The following is a 13,136-nucleotide window of genomic DNA, read 5'->3' on the forward strand; positions in this document are numbered from 1 at the left end:
AACGGTTACTGCAGAGCATCAAATAGAAGTCAGGTGTCCTTGGTATTAATTCTGGTTTTGCCATTAATTAGGGGATTGTCTGTTACATGGCAAGCACTTTAGTAGGCACTTGGGCCTAGCTAAATGCTCTACAGAAATCATTTCATTCAAACCTTATACTACCTTATGAGGTAGACATTATACTTTCATTAGGAAACGAAGCTCAAGGAAATTAAGTAATTTGCTCAAAGTCACACCGCTAATATGTGGAGAAGCTGAAAAAAATACAAATTTTTACTTAGTATCATGCTTGCTACATAGTGGGCACTCATTTCTTTAATGAAGAAAACCCATATCTGCATGATACCAGCAACACCCGTCATAACCACTCACATAGTACCTTTGAGTCTATGCCCTAAAACAAGTGAGCCCAGTGCTTGGGATGTTAGCCTCTCCTTTCTATTACTTGTGCACTATACTGGGAAGCAGCACGTGAGGCAGAACTCCGGAGGTTTAATACCATGGAAGAGCCAATCCTTTTAGTCAGGTGCATAAAAGCAGAAAGAAAGTGAAAGGAAACAGGAGAAATCCTGATCTTTAGTGTGATCAAGGGCTAAAATCCTCACTATTGGTAGTGTAAGCTTTTGCTCATAGACAAGCGTTTGCTCATATTCTGAAATTGTTATAAAACTGCTACCAATCTTTTATGTGTGTGTGATCTCCTGGCCTCACCGAAAGTCAAATGATTTCCTGGTAAAAGCTAGGGTTCCCAGAGCTATTTCCACTACTCTGTGGCTGTCTGAACTTTCCATCTTTGTATAAATGCCAAGAACTGTGTCACATCACGGCAGCAATGGTCTCACCACTCCTGCAGCCCTCCCAGCCATCAATCTTCCCAGAGCCACTCACAGATGAGGCTTGAGCCAGCAATGAATCACAGACATAAGGAAAAGAAAAATGCATAAACATATGGAGGAAATAAAACTCCCCCGGAAAGTGGCAGAATTTATTTTCGCTCTCCGGGAGCTGTCCTCCAGACTTGCAAACCTCCACCTTCTTGAAAAAGCATCTGGAAGTTCAGAATGACTTTTATCTGGCAGACTCATGAACTGTGACTCCAATATTTTGTATCTATTTTCTTACTTAAAAATTTTCAGGACACTACAGAAAGAGCATTTTCTCTCATCCTTTACCGTCTTCACTCTTGAGAGGTTTAAGGTTAGTTTGGGTAGACTCATAAAGAAAAAAATAATAATAATTCAAATCCTAAGAAAGCTTTGGAGTAAATGAGATCATGTCTATGAAGATTATGTGTAACCTGAAAAGTACTGTGAGTGTGTCAGGGTTCAATTAAGAAAACAGAGTATTGTATTACTGGAATGAAGGATTTCATAAAGAAATTAGACTTCACATGAAATACGGGAGGAGCTGGGGAAATGAAGGTCTAGAAAAGGAAATAAGAGAGTAAGAGAAATAGTCATTAACCAATGCACCTAAAGCTCTGGCACAGATGGACAAGTTATTCCACCACTCAGCCTTGGTCCCCTCACCTGTAATGGCAAGGAATGGAGTATCTAGAAACTGACCACCTGTGCTCAAGTCTTGGATCTGCCACTTACTAGACGTATAGCCATGAGCAACTTACTTTACCTCTCTCGATCTCATATGGTCATTTGTAAAGTAAGGATAACAGCACTCATCTGATAGGGTGGTTGTGAGGATTAAACAAAATGATACTTAGAACAGTGCCTAAAATATATAAGCATTCAGGAAATGTAGAAATCTTTACCATCACAGGAACGTGGTGATACTAAATGAGATATATATCAAACAGCTAGCTCATTAGTTTCAACATAAACAGTCCTCAGTAAACACTAGCTATATGCTATAATGATTTAGGATTTTGAATCAGAGACATTGTAAGGACAATGTTGGAAAAGTTCGGAGGTTGGGAATGCCAGGACATGTTAGGGACAAGTAGTATGGCTGGAGGACAGGTTCTGAAGGGGACTGATGGGCAGTGCGACTAGAGACATGTCAAGTCTAAAAGAGGAAGCACTTGACAATCACATAAACAAGAGCCACAGCAGGCCCTGGAGACTGATAAAATGAAAAATTTAAAGGTTACCTAGCACAGCCTATAGACTAGACTGGGAGAATGGGAGTGGGGAATCAAATCTACAGGGAGAAAGACTAATGAGAAAGTAAAAAATAAAGTTCTTACAATAAACTAAGGCAAGCAGTAATTAGGACCTGGATTATGAAAGTCAAGGTGGAAATAAAGAGATGGAGTAAAGATATATCCCATGACAAAACTAACAGACCACTGAAACTATTGGACATAATAAAGAGTAGGAATAAAATGTAATTTTTAGGTTAAGGGAGTGATGATTTTTGAGCAAGTACAAATGAACTATTCAGGTGACTATGTGTGGTCTGGAGCTCAGGAGAAATGTCAGGGCTGGAAATAGTGATCTGAGATTCATCTGATGAGAGATACAAGAGTGGAAGACAGAATGCCCTCACTGCCAATCTCTCTTTGGAATATGGAAAAAACCAAACAAACAACAACAATAAAAAAAAAAAGAAAGAAAGGAAAATCAAAAGAGAATGAAAAAAACCCGAAAACTCTAAATATAGTATTAGCAAATTGTACTTAACAATGTATGTGTGGGGGTGCCTGGGTGGTACAATTAGTTAAGCATCAGACACTTGGTTCAGGTGGTGATCTCAGGGTCATGAGATTGAGCCCTGTGTCAGGTTCCAACCTGAGCACAGAGTCTACTTGAGGTGCTCTCTCCCTCTCCCTCTGCCCCTCTCAGTTGTGCTCTCTCTCTCTAAAATAAATAAATCTTTAAAAAAACAATGCATTTGTGTATTTATAAAGGCAAACAGATATAGATGAATATAATGTCATGATCAAATAAGATTTATTCAAGGATGTCTAAAATAAAAAAGACAAGAAATAACAAGTGTTGGCAAGGATGTAAATAAAATGGAATTCTTGTTGGTAGGAATGCAAACTGGTGCAGCCATTGTGGAAAACACTATGGAGGTTCCTCAAAAAATTAAAAATAGACATACCATAGATCCAATAACTCCACTACTGGGTATTTACCCAAAGAAAACAAAAACACTAATTTGAAAAAAATATATGCACCCCTATGTTTATTGCAGCATTATTTACAGTAGCCAAGACATGGAAGCAACCTAAGTGTTCACTTATTAACAAATGGATAAGGAAAATGTGGTACACAAACACACACACACACACACACACACACACACAGAGGAATACTCCAAACTCATGTTATAAATAAAAATAAGTTCTAGATGTTTAAAAATTTGAATTTGAAAAACCAAATCTTAAAAAAATTTAGAATATATTGGCCACAGGAATTTGTGATTCTCACACAGAACACAAAAATCACAAACCTAAAATAAAAAGACAGACTAGGCAAATGTACTTGCAATGCATATTAACTACAAAAGTATAGTGCCCATAATACCATAATAGTAAAAGACTCACACAAATTAATAAGGAAAAAGGCAAACAACTTGAATGAAAAATGAGCAAACAATATGAACAAGCAATTCTTAGATAAAGAAACACAATGGCCAGTAATACTGTGAAAGCAGCTCATGTGTGAACAGATGATGAGGCACTGCAGTGCAAATTCACTGTAATCGGGTCTGCAAGTCAGCAGGACCAGATGGAGAGCTCCTGCTGTTTCTAGTGGACTTGCAGGTGAGCTCATGCTTTACCCAGGATATCATTCTAAGGTGGGAACTTCAAAGGGTGTAGTACTGTCCCCTGGGGGCATTTGTAAATCTGTCAACTGTCACCTGGCTCCAGATTGCAAAACCTACCTCCAGTCACAACGTCACAAGAAAATTAGCAATTTTATCATGAAAGTATGAATATAATGGGTTGTATTCCCTTAGCTACATAAAAGGGGTGAAATTTCCTTCTCTCTGCAGTCTCTTAGTGGATTATCTGTGATATGCATCACATTCTGGTTTAATCTTATTCAATAATAAAACTATTTTCTTTCTCTTAAAAACAAGCAGCTCAAACTCACTAGTAATCAGGAAAATTCCAATTAAAACCATAAGATATCACTACAGTATGCCCATCGAGAAAATTAAAAAAAAAAAATCCAACAATAGCAAATGTGGTAAGGTCATAGAGTAGATGCAACTTTCATACACTTTTGGTGGGAAAATAAACTGGTATGTCCACTTTGGAAAACAATTTGGCATTGCTTGGAAATCTGAAGAAGCATATACCGTACAACACAGCAATCCCCTCCTTAGTTATATATACATACCCAAAAGAAACTTACATATGTACACCAGGATGTATGTACTCAAATGTTCATAACAGCACTGTTTTTAACAGCCAAAACTTGGAAACTACCCCAAATATGTTTTAAGAGGAAAACAGGCAAACTTCAGCTTCCTACAACAATAAGAATGAATTTCCCAAACATACTTATGTAGTGACGAATTAACCTTACCCAAAGCCACATCTGGCCTTTGCCCGTGGCTAGTGGCAGCCGTACTCGAGGCTCCTGGAATGTCATACCTGGTATGTTTTTCTTTGCTTGGGGGCTTTGGTCACCAGACCAAATCACAGGGTGATTTATGGTGGGGGTTTGGGCTACCCAGTATTTACTTGACTTCTGGAGGATCTGCAGACCAGAGGTAAGCCATATGGGCAGTCAATCATGGAGCTCTAATAAAAACTCGGATTCCAAGGCTTGGGTGAGCTCTCCAGGTGGGCAATACTTCATGTATACTGTCACACACTGTTGCTTAGAAAGTAATACTATCCATGATTCCACAGGGAGAAGAGGACTGGAAGCTCCATGTGTGGAGTTTCCTGGACTCTGCTGTATGCATTTCTTTCCTTGGCTGATTTTAATCTGTGTCCTTCCCTTTTGTAAGCTATAAGTGTGAGAATAGCAGCTCTCAGTGTATTCAGTGAATCTTTTAATAAATTACCAAATGTGAGAGTAGCTCTGGAACTCCAGAAGTCTCAATAGGTGTACAAAGTGAGGGTGGTCTTGAAGACTGTATTTCCTTCCCCAGTTTTGCAATGATGTTCAGAGAAAGAAGCAAGTTACATGCATATATACATTCAGTATAATACCATTTATATATAAAAAAAAAATCCAAACAGGCAAAACAGTGAGGGCCCTGCATCTCTCCATGTAGGTTGTACACTACACAATTTTAAGGAGCATTTTCTCTATCACAACCTTTGTAAACAGTGCCTCCCTAGACTTGCTCAAGCACACACTGCTAAACTGGACAAGGAAGTATCATAACAAATATTTTTAGTAACAGTATAAGGCATACATGACACTGATAATCCCAAAGTCCAGAACACTGGTTATCTCTGGGGGGGGGGAAGGGGAAAACAATCAAGAAGGCACACATAGGGGATTTCAGTTACAGCTGTAATTTTCTTTCTTAGACCGGGTGGTGGGTGCCTGGGTATTCTTTATATTACTGTTTTTTTGCTGTTTCATATGCATGGAATATTTCATTTTTTAAAACTCTGTACTTAGGGGACAAAAGGAGGAAAATATCCAGAGAAGGAAACAAGGTCAGAGATAGAGATATAAGGAAAAAATCAGCAGAGCACAACATCAGGGAGATCAAAAGAGGAGTTTTAAATAGGACACAATGTTGGCAGTGCTGCAAGGAGCCAAGGAGGATAAGAAGTGATTTGTGGATTTGACAATTAGATCGTTTTGATCTTTAAAAGAGCAGTTTCAACAGATCAGTGAGGGTTAAATCAGATTGCAGGAGGTTGATGAGAGAGCAGGAAGTGATGTGGAAACACTGAGGGTTGAAGTTCAGCAGTAACGGAAGTGGGACGGGAGCTGCAACTGCAAAAATATCATGGCTAAAGGCAGGCAAGAGTCTCGAAGGACTGAATGCTCATGACCCTTAAATTCTTATGTAGAAACCTAGCCTCCAAAGTGATGGTATTAGGAGGTGGGGTCTTTGGGAGGTGATTAGTAATGAGGGTAGAGCCCTCATGAATAGGATTACTGCTCCTATAAAAGCAACCCAGAGAGCCCCTACTCCCTTCTGCCACATGAGGACAGAGTGAGAAGACAGCCATCTATGAACCAAGAAGTGGGTCTCACCAGATGACAAATTTGTCAGAGCCTTGATCTTGGACTTCCCAGCCCCAGAACTGTGAGAAACAAATGTCTGCCATTTATAAGCCATCTAGTCTCTGGTATTCTGTTATAGCAGCCTGAATGAATTAAGGCAAGAGTCTTTTTTGTTTTGTTTTATTCTTAAGGAAGGAGGATACTTGTAAGCCGGTGGTAGAGAGAGAGAAATTAAATATTGGAAAGAAAAACACAATTTCATTGTCATTCTTTGGGAATATTTACTCTCTTTCTTCATGTACATTCTAGAAGACTAGCTGGAAGTGATTTAAGTAGTTTCCTTATCAAAGTCTTAAGCTCCAAAAAAAAAAAAAAAAGGATTTATACGTTTGGAAATTTGAGTGCATTTCTCTATCAGACACAAGTAAAAAGGATGGTTGTTTTCCATGCTAGTCTTTTTAACCCACACAATGTAAGCAATAGGCTAAAATCTGTGAATCTACCTTATTCTCGTAAATGTGCCTTATTTTGACCAGCTGACAAAATAGTCATAAGACAAAATTAGGAAACAACAGACTTTAAAGGCTTTATCTGGAACTCAGGTGCTTGAGTGAAACAGGGATGAGGGTAGGAACAACTAGATTGACATTTTTGTTAAGAATGCTCTGAAGGGGCCTTAAGTTGCTCAAAGCCTCTAATCATGATGGCCATGGCCCTTTTGTTCGAGGCCAAAACTGAGATAGGAACTAGATATGTCAGGTTGTTCCTCCAAGTTTATGTTTGTACCTACTGTTTTTCACAGAGCTGAGCGTCTGTGAAAAAAACCTTGAACCTGTCCATGGCTGTGGTAAGTCCTAGGCATGCATGGGGTTGCAGTGGAGGTGGTGAGGGGAAGAGCAAAGTCCCTCAGAGGGAATTTCTCCTTTAGGAATAAGTCTGGCCTGGCACACAATGAAGCAATAGGGTGGGAGGGTCTGAATGAAGCATGGCCCCTGCGTGGGGAGATTGCTGGTACATGAGCTGTTTCATGAAACCCTGTAACATTTTGCATCCAAGCAACTCTGTTTTTTGAGATCCCAACACACACTCACACACACACACTCACACACAACAATCACATCACAGAGGACAGAAGTTGCCTCCCTCTTACTACACTTAAGACTAAGCAGAACAGGGGCCAGGATGAAAGATCTGGGTCCATATCAACACTGGCATAGCCTCCATAAAGTTAGTTGCTTGCAAAGTATCTCAGTAACCTGGAAGTACTTGGTCAGGAAGGCTAGCAGCAAGTAGCTGCCAAGAGCAATAGTGGTCCTGGTTCTATGTAAGGCTTGGGGACTCACCTCTACACTAGAGGGGAGGGGCAAATAGGTAGGACAAGACTTTGCACTGTGGAGGCTAGGCATGCAACCGATGAAATCTGGGAATTAATATTAATACAAGCTCATTTATATACACAGACAGCGAAGGCTTGGGCTCATTTGAGCAACACGTCTACATTTGGAGCAATTACAGCTTCCTTTCTCTTGATTCCTGTGAATCAGAGGCTACTCTTATTCACTCTCATTAAGGTCGTTTTCAGCTCACAAATGGAAGACCACAAAATTTCTTCAAAGCAAAAGTTTTTTCTCATTCTGTATAGATTCTTGCTATCTTAATTTCACAATCCTGCCCAGTCTTCTCAAGTTATTTTTATCTTGCTTTTGTAGATTCTTATGCAAACAAGAATGTTCTTCAGCTGGATGGAGTCATTCTTCAGATGCCCACATTCTGGCCTCTCACAGACCTCATGGCTTCACCCCTCATCAACAGGGCACTGTGGTTGGTGAACCAGGCTTGCGGTCCACATTCTAACTGAGAATGATCGTTCAAAACATACATTTGGTAGACTTAACCTAATCTTCCAAATGTGCAGTCACAGGCCACCAAAACCAGGCAGGGTGAAGAAACCACAGGAAAGAGGGAGCTCCCTATACCCCAAAAATGTGAAAGGAGGCTAAGCTGCCCTCAGGTTGAGGTGAGAAGTTCAGTGTCTGCCCCACCAACTCCTCAAAAATTTAAAAAGCTGCCATTTCCATCAAAGGAATAAAAACAGAAAGAGGGAGCCACAGGATGGCAGGAAACCCTGAATTCCAGCAGCAAACAAAAACTAGCCAGTCTGTCAGCCAAAGTACGGGAATCAAGGAAATGAGAAATGGAAGAGGGTTTTCCCTGCATAACAGTGAGAAGGGTAGAGAGGGTGAACACTGTCAGGAGGAGAAAGAAGGTAGGGTAGTGAGGGGAGAGCAAGAGGGAAATGGAGCAGAGTGGAAGGAGGGGATAAAGCACTATCAGTGTGACCATTTTTATACAAGGGACTTGAGAAATCTAATATAAAGGACAAGGCTATCCATAACAACTTTGTCAAAGAACCAACATGGTGGACCCACTCCTTCCATATCTAATCTCTGCAGCAATTGCTGACTTGTGTAGAAAGAAAAACTACCCATAATTGAATTTAAATTTTAAAAAAAGCAGAACTACCCAATATCATGAATTTCACAGATTCCCATCTAATATATGAATTCAAACTGTGCTTGTGGAAGGCACGGAGTTGTGCAGGAGAAATAGGGCAGCAAGCATCCTATGGATTTCAATGATCCCATGGGATATCTATTGAGAACAGGCTGTTATGATCCATGATCCCACTTGTAGGTGGTCTAGAATGGTTACTCAATCACCTATATTACTTGATTTTAAATTTAAATGCTCTCTGTGTTTACACTGTTTATATAAATAATATATTGCTATGGTCGTTAAAAGTCAGCATATCAGTATTCTGGATTAGGATGGAATAGCATACTATCTGGAACAAATAAGACTGTTGTCAGTCAAATGTGTTTTATTAGCTGTGTGATTCCCTTGTGCCAGAGGCCAAATCCATGTCTCCCCCCACTTTTTTAAAATTTAAATTCTAGTTAGTTAACATACAGTGTAATATTGGTTTCAAGAGTAGAATTTAGTGATTCATCACTTACATATAACACCTAGTGCTCACCATAACAAGTGTCCTCCTTAATACCCATCACTCATTTAGCCCATCCCCCACCCACTTCCTTCCATCAACCCTCAGTTTGTTCTCTATAGTTAAGTGTCTCTTATGGTTTGTTTCTCTCTCTCTCTCTCTCTCTCTCTCTCTCTCTCTCACTTTTGCCCCTTCCCATATGTTCATGTTTAGTTTCTTAAATTCCACATAGGAGTTAAATCATATGGTATTTGCCTTTCTTGGACTGACTTATTTTGCTCAGCATAATACATTCTAGCTTTGGTCACATCGTTGCGAAAGGCAAGATTGCATGCTTTTTGATGGCTGAGTAGTATTCCATCGTATATATATACCACCTCTTCTTTATCCACTCATCTGTTGATGAGTGGATGTCATCGGACATTTGGACTCTTTCCATAGTTTGACTATTGTTGATAATGCTTCTATAAACATTGAGTACATGTAGCCCTTTGAATTTGTATTTTCGTATACTTTGGGTACATACTTAGTAGTGCAATTGCTGGGACATAGGGTAGTTCTATTTTTAGCTTTTTGAAGAATCTCCATACTGTTCTCCAGAGTGGCTGTACCAGTTTGCATTCCCATCAACAGTAAAAGAGGGTTCCCCTTTCTCCATATCCTTGCCAGCATCTGTTGTTCCTTTTGTTGTTAATTTTAGCCATTCTGACTGGTGTGAGGTGGTATTTCACCATGGTTTTGATTTGTATTTCCCTGATGATGAGTGATGTTCAACATCTTTTCATGTGTCTGTTGGCCATCTCGAGGTCTTCTTTGGAGAAATGTCTGTTCATGTCTTCTGCCCATTTCTTAACGGATTATTTGGTTTTTGGGTGTTGAGTTTGAGAAGCTCTTTATAGATTTTAGATACTAACATTTATCAGTATGTCATTTGCAAATATCTTCTCCCATTCCATAAGCTGCCTTTTAGTTTTGTTGATTGTTTCCTTCACTGTGCAGAAGCTTTTTATCTTGACAAAATCCCAGTAGTTCATTTTTTTCCCTTGCCTCCAGTGATGTGTCTAATAAGAAGTTGTTGTGGCTGAGGTCAAAGAGGTTACTGATTGTGTTCTCCTGTAGGATTTTGATGGTCTCCTGTCTCACATTTAGGTCTTTCATCCATTTTGAATTTGTGTAAGGTCTAAGAAAGTGGTCCAGTTTCATTCTTCTGCATGTTGCTGTCCAGTTTTCCCAACACCATCTGTTGAAGAGTCTCTTTTTTCCATTGTATGTTCTTTCTTGCTTTGTCAAAGATTAGTTGACCATATAGTTGTGGGTCCATTTTTGGGTTTTCTATTTTGTTCCATTGATCTATCTGTCTGTTTCTGTGCCAGTACCATACTGTCTTGATGATTAGAGTCTTGTAATATTGCTTGAAGTCCAGAATTGTGATGCCTCCAGTTTTGCTTTTTTCAAGATTCATTTGGCTATTCAGGGTCTTTTGTGGTTCCATACAAATTTTAGGATTATTTGTTCTAGCTCTGTGAAAAGTGCTGGTGGTATTTTGATAGGGATTGCATTAAATGTGTAGATTGCTTTGGGTAGCACAGACATTTTAAGAAATCCATGTCTTCTCAAAAACCATGGGCTGAGTCTGCCACACAAGGGAAACAGGACTGATGTTGCAGAACCTCTGATCTCCAGCAGGTATCTTTCCAGTTCTATTCCCTCTTGTTCTGGATTCCTAGAACCCACCCTTTGACTCACCTCCTGAGTTCTCTGACCCTTCTTTTTCAGCAGCTGCCCTTCCCCTGCCTTTGCTAGTGACCTTCATTAGAGTCACCCTACCACACCTTCTCACAACCATTTTCCTTCAGCAGCTGCTGCTTGGCAGTCTTTTCCCCTAGTATGCACAACATCTATAGGCTTCCATGACAGTGGCCATGCTCTAGACTAGCTGATCAATAAAAATCATACCAAATAAATTATAATACTTTGTTGTCTCCAAGACTAATTTTGACCATTTTTCTTCATACCTTTTAGGAATCCCAAAAGACCCCCTGAAATTACACAAATCAAGTGTAAAACCTCATACCCATAGGGTATGTAGGTAACATAAATGATTAAAACAAATGGATAGGGAGACACTAAGACATGATGGGGACTGAGGCAAACTAGAGCACATGCTCCATCTCATGAAGGTACAGCCCAAATTCAGCTTGAACTAATTGTTATGTGGGAACAAACTAGAGCCCACTCATCACAGATCCTTTGACTTTTTAAGAAATCTCCTATTTTTTTTAATGCTGGCAACTAATTTAACATTCAATATATATATGCTGTACGAACCAACACTATGAGGTACAAAAGAAAGGCATCTGTAACCCCAGTTTGTGGCATGTGATATGTTGGTTAATAATAGAAATGTCAATAGGGCATTTACCTGTGAATCTGTGATGGATGGCAGCAGTCAGATAATGACCATGGGCCACATCATGACTCTCCATCTTCTATCATGTTCTGATGAGGAGCACAGAGAAATGAATCCTAGATGGAAGCTACACATTTTTTTCTCCTGGTTTTCTTCTCTTCCTGGTTAGGTAAAAAAGGAAAGAGAGAGATCAATAACGTATTTTAGGGGCACCTCAATCAGGCTATATAACCGTGAAGTGAATTCTGGTTCCAAAGTAACATGTGGCCAGAGAGAAAATAAATTCATATCTCTGAACCCAGGGAGTCTCTGTGGGTCTCAAAACCATTTGAGGGAGGGAGGGTTCAAAGTGAACACACTGTTAGCTGGAGCCTTGCCTCTGATTTTCTAGCAATTAAGGTCCTCGAAGAGTGAAACTTACACAAATGTGACAGGGAGACTTGTGCTTTTCTTCTTACGTGCACCCGTGACCATGTGCCTTTCCCAAAGGATTCCTATTAGCTTTGCACCGCCCCCCAAACCCACACTTATGCCCTTAATTCACTACCTCCCAAGCATTGTGCTTAGGCTCAGGTTATATGAATAAGCTTGCTAAAACTCTAATTGTTTGAGCCCCTGGCTATCAGGTGGGCATAATCACAGCTGGAGTCCCTCAGCTTGTCACCTCTGGCCACAAGCAGTCCAATCTGTTTATCTTAATGCAGTACAAACTATTATTATTTTTGATGTGCCACAATGAAGAAAAGATCAGAAAGCACAGCTAATGCCTCTGTCTGTAGGGTTCTTTTTTTTTTTAATTTTTTTATTATGTTATGTTAGTTACCATACAGTACATCATTAGTTTTTGATGTAGTGTTCCATGATTCATTGTTTGCGTATAACATCCAGGGCTCCATGCAATACGTGCCCTCCTTAATACCCATTGTCCATAGGGTTCTTTATGGATGGGTTTGCCTTGGATGTGACCTTCACCTCTGTCATGTCATCTGCTGCTCAGATCACCCCTTCAGGATTGAGGCATTTGTTTCCCTAACCTCTGGGAGCGTTGGCAGCTGAAGCTCTTGGCTGAGTCCCTCATTGGGGCTCATACTCTGCTGAAGAGAGCCTAACTCAAGGTCACCTCCCTCCTCAAGGACAGCCTACAAGCAATGACTGTTCAAGGATAGGAGAAGGGAATGAAATCCTGGCTCTCATTGTCCAATTCTAGTCAAGTTTGAAGAGTGACCCCAACCCCAGAGCTCCTGTAAATTCAACTGAGGCCTCTGGTTCAATACATCATTGTTTAATTTCCCTTTCTGCCCAATCCTGCCTTCTTCCCTTCCTGCAGGTGCCGATTCCAGGAGCACACACCATAAGATTCCTGCTTGCAAATCTCTATCTCTCAGTTGGCCTCCCAGAACCCACCCGTGACGGTCTCTAACTCAACCTCTCTTTCAGCCCCTCTGGAAACAGGTAGAAACATAACTAAGCATAACCTTGCCATCTTGGATGATCTCATTTCAACATCCATTTCCCACATAGGTCATGAAGTCTGTCTATTTTCATTACATTGACTTCTTTAGGGAGGTTTAGAAAACAAGTTTTATACAGTGGGGAAGAGAAGTGAATC

At 40.1% G+C, this 13,136-nt stretch overlaps 1 long non-coding RNA gene across 1 annotated transcript in view; it reads right to left on the bottom strand.

Moving 5' to 3' along the window:
* LOC113254246 (uncharacterized) overlaps window positions 1-13,136 on the bottom strand; it is an 84,783-nt gene that overhangs the window by 48,742 nt on the left and 22,905 nt on the right. The window contains exon 5 of the long non-coding RNA XR_003315726.3: window positions 11,540-11,688. This is a non-coding gene — a long non-coding RNA (uncharacterized LOC113254246). The remainder of the gene's footprint in view (window positions 1-11,539; window positions 11,689-13,136) is intronic.

Source organism: Ursus arctos, unplaced genomic scaffold (assembly GCF_023065955.2).
Source record: "Ursus arctos isolate Adak ecotype North America unplaced genomic scaffold, UrsArc2.0 scaffold_12, whole genome shotgun sequence".
Classification (NCBI taxonomy): Eukaryota; Metazoa; Chordata; class Mammalia; order Carnivora; family Ursidae; genus Ursus; species Ursus arctos.